The sequence below is a fragment of the Podarcis muralis genome, chromosome 5 (assembly GCF_964188315.1).
Source record: "Podarcis muralis chromosome 5, rPodMur119.hap1.1, whole genome shotgun sequence".
NCBI lineage: Eukaryota > Metazoa > Chordata > Lepidosauria > Squamata > Lacertidae > Podarcis > Podarcis muralis.
In genome coordinates, this window is record NC_135659.1 from 25,992,291 (window position 1) to 25,996,591 (window position 4,301).

The window sequence follows — 4,301 nt, forward strand, 5'->3', positions numbered from 1 at the left end:
ACCTCATAAAAAAGGGCCCATTAGGTCCAGTCATGGTCGACTCTGGGGTTGCGGCGCTCATCTCGCTTTATTGGCCGAAGGAGCCGACGTACGGCTTCCGGGTCATGTGGCCAGCATGACTAAGCCGCTTCTGGCGAACCAGAGCAGCGCATGGAAACGCCATTTACCTTCCCGCTGGAGCGGTACCTATTTATCTACTTGCACTGGTGTGCTTTTGAACTGCTAGGTTGGCAGGAGCTAGGACAGAGCAATGGGAGCTCACCCCGTCGCGGGGATTCAAACCGCCAACCTTCTGATCGGGAAGTTCTAGGCTCAGTGGTTTAACCCACAGAGTTATCCCTAGTTATCACCCACCTCATAAAAAAGGGCCTCTGAAGCAGATCTTAAGGATTATGCAAGAACATAGGAGGGAAAAAAACACTCCTTCAATAGCCTAGTCTTAAGCTATTTAGGGCTCTTTAAAACACCACATTTAGTGGTGCCCAGAAACAAACAAACTGTTAGCTAGAGATGGATAAAATATGTCCAGACCAGCATTAATAATCTTGATACCATGTTCTGAATTTAGGTGAAGTTTCTAAAAAGCTTTCAAATGACAAATAATGTAACAACCAAGAGCCCAGATAATGCCATAATGCCATGTACATTGTATATTACATGCATGTATAATTCTTTTACCTGTCCATATTGACTGCTACCACCGTATGATCCACCCTGTCCATATGGATGACCATAACCATATGATCCACCCTGTATTTAAAAAAGTCTCATTACTTATTACTACTTTTAAAACCATTTTAAAAAAAATATGCAAGCTCAATATAACTGCATAATAAATAAACTGTAGATAAATAGTCAAAGCTGGGGGGAAATATAGGAGAAACAACCATATTGGCAGTTGTCCCCATATGATCCCTCTGCCCACTGTCCAGAAAACAGCTATTTCAAGAAATATTCTCTGATGCTGAAATACTATATTGCTGAAATATATCTGCACTCAGCTACTTTCTATAACCAGGACAGGAAATAAGCATAAAATGTATTTTTATTTTATTTTTCATAATTCTCTCTTTCTCTCTGTCTGTCTCTCCATATGCTATATTACAAAATAACATTTACCTGTCCATATTGGTTGCTGCTGCCATATGATCCACCCTGAACAGGAAACAATTATAAATTGAAAAAGGATTACTTTAATACATCTCAACTCATCCTATATTCAAAGTCAGAAAACCCCCCACTAAACTTTTATCTATATAATAGCATACTGTGTATTACAATACACACACACACACACACACACACACACACACACACACACAATAACAAAATACTTTTTACCTGTCCATATTGGCTGCCACCATAGGATCCACTCTGTCCACCCTGAACAGAAAACAATTATAATGGAAAAAGGATTACTTTAATCCATCTCAACTAGCTTCCTATATGCAAAGGCAGAAAACCCCCACTAAACTTTTATCTATATAATAGCACATCGTTTATTACTATATATATCTATTATATCTCTATTTATTTATCTATATATCTATCTATCATCTATCATCTCTATCATCTATCTATCTATCTATCTATCATCTATCTATTATCTATCTATCATCTATCTATCTATATCTATCTATCTATCTATCTATCTATCTATCTATCTATCTATATTACATATACTAGATAACAAAAGGCTTTTTACCTGTCCATATTGGCTGCCACCATAGGATCCACTCTGTCCACCCTGAACAGAAAACAATTATTACCTTAATAATATTACCTTAGCACATGTGCAATGCAATCCTACCACTGGCTAAACAGGGTTAGGAAGGAGTGCAGGTTTGTCTCCTTTGCTAGAGATGAACTTGGGTAGCAAAGGACATGGGGGTTCCTGTTATGCCCTGTTATGTTCCTCCATGGTCATACAGGAATGGCTGTGCCTTATTTTGCGATTGGTAGCTGGCGTTAGGACTCAAAACAGAGATTCAGCAGGGGAAAGACAAAGGGGGCCTTGAGCCCCCTTGATCCAAGGCCTCTTCATTTGCCAAATGGGCTCCTAAATTGAGCTCTTACCCTCTGTTAGCATGGAGCTGGCCTTACTTATCTCCTGCCCATTCCCCAATCGAACTGGGGAAGTGGGGATTAAAAACAAAACAAAACAAAACAAAACAAAACAAAACACCCACCTAGCAAAAAAGAAAACACACCCCAACACCATCTACTCTAACCAGCACAAGCTGGCAGGATTTTGGAAGTGGTGGCTATTCCATCACTATTCCAATTCAATTTAGGATTGAATTCTAAGCTACTTTTATGTGGAGGATCAGAGTAATAATAAAAATATGTATACCATGTAAAACCTCATATATATTACATATAGTGAAGGTAAAAAGGTAAAGGACCCCTGGACGGTTAAGTCCAGTCAAACGTGACTATGGGGTTGTGGCGCTCATCTCGCTTCCAGGCCCAGGGAGCCAGCATTTGTCCAGAGACAGCTTTCTCAGCTTTCCAGGTCATGTGGCCAGCATGACTGACCCGCTTCTGGTGCAACGGAACACCGTGACAGAAACCAGAGTGCACGGAAACACGATTTACCTTCCTGCTGCAGTGATACCTATTTATCTACTTGCACTGGTGTGCTTTCAAACTGCTAGGTTGGCAGGAGCTGGGACAGAGCAACGGGAGCTCACCCTGTTGTGGGGATTTAAACCACTGACCTTCTGATCAGCAAGCCCAAGAGGCTCAGTGGTTTGGACCACAGCACCACACTCTCCATTACTTATACACTGTGTGTTAAAAGAGTTTTTACCTGCCCATATTGGCCGCTGCTGCCACCATGCGTTCCTCCCTGTGCAGGAGACATTTTTAAAAATACATTCATGTATCTGCCCTAAGCAACTCTCAATATTTAAGAGCAAAATAAGCATTAAACAGATTTTATTTTCATGTCTCTGCATATACTGTATATTTACCATGGTGTTGTATCTGGCTAAATCAAACTCAGAGCAGAACCACTGAAATAAAGTTAGTCATAGTTAACTGGTGTTGAATAATTTCAGTGGGCTTACTCTGAATATAACTTAGCTGGATGCAAGCCATAGTGCAGTATATACTCTGTACGTGCTATAAATTAAAAGTGCTTTTACCTGTCCATATTGGCTGCTGCTGCCATATCCGAACCGTCCACCCTGTACAGAAAATAATTATTGTAAAAAAATGTTGCTGGAAAAAAACCATATTGCTTTCTACATTCAGAAGCAGGGATAATCAGAAATGCTTTTAATATCTCCGGGTATACTACTTGCAATGCATATTACAAGTTCTTGCTACTTATTAAAAGTTATTACCTGGCTGCCACCACCATATGATCCACCCTGTAGGAAAAAACAAACAATCCATACTTCAAAAAGGTTCTTGGTGATCTGTTGTATTACACTAATATATGCACACTAAACTATTTTTTTAGTGTTCAGGAGCAGCAAAAAAGCAGAGGGATACCTTACTAAGTCATACTCCAAGTAGACCCATTAATATCAATTGACTGAAGATGCTTAAGTCCGCTGACTTCAGTGGGTCTGCCAAAAGTATGACTGATGCTGGATATCACCCATAAAACCCATTTTTTCCACTCGTTTTTAAAATCTTAGTGTGTAGTATTACTACACGATGCATTTCATATATGCTAAGTATCAAAAAAAAGTTTTTACCTGTCCATATTGACTGCCATACGATCCACCACCCTGCACAGAAAACAATGACTTCAACAACAACAAAACCCAATTGCTAAAGATGCTATATCACTTTAACAGGTCTGCACTGCGGAAATACTGATAAATGCAAAAGTATCTACTGTACATGGGATGAGCAATCCCAAAATCAGACAAACTGCCATATTCATAGCCTTGCTGGACCTGTGTCACTACAGAGGAAGAAAGAGTGGCTTTCCTATTTATTGTCTTCCCCACCCCATGACCAGGAAAAGTAGTCTTGTGTGAACCAGGTGTCCTATTACCTATAACAGGGTAAAATGTAAGGTAAAGGACCCCTGGATGGTTAAGTCCAGTCAAAGGGACTATGGGGTGTGGCACTCATCTCACTTTCAGGCTAAGAGAGCCGCTGTTTATCCACAGACAGCTTTCTGGGTCATGTTGGCAGGAGCTGGGACAGAGCAACGGGAGCTCACTCCACTGTGGGGATTTGAACCGCCGATCTTCCGATCAGCAAGCCCAAGTGGTTTAGATCACAGCGCCACCCACTCCCTCCAACCTACAGCAACGTTAAATGAAGTCTAAATGAAA

The 4,301-nt window shown here is 40.6% G+C and overlaps 1 long non-coding RNA gene across 2 annotated transcripts in view; it reads right to left on the reverse strand.

The window, feature by feature from the left end:
• LOC144327689 (uncharacterized) overlaps nucleotides 1–3,746 on the reverse strand; it is a 4,052-nt gene extending 306 nt beyond the window's left edge. The window contains exons 1-6 of one of the 2 annotated variants that reach the window (XR_013392764.1): nucleotides 3,711–3,746; nucleotides 3,351–3,377; nucleotides 3,150–3,191; nucleotides 2,813–2,851; nucleotides 1,706–1,747; nucleotides 1,341–1,383 (exon numbers count right to left, since the gene is read on the reverse strand). This is a non-coding gene — a long non-coding RNA (uncharacterized LOC144327689). Of the gene's footprint in view, nucleotides 1–1,340; nucleotides 1,384–1,705; nucleotides 1,748–2,812; nucleotides 2,852–3,149; nucleotides 3,192–3,350; nucleotides 3,378–3,710 lie in introns of those variants that run through there. The other variant, XR_013392765.1, reaches the window with a different exon arrangement.
• Between the last annotated feature and the right edge of the window lie 555 nt (nucleotides 3,747–4,301).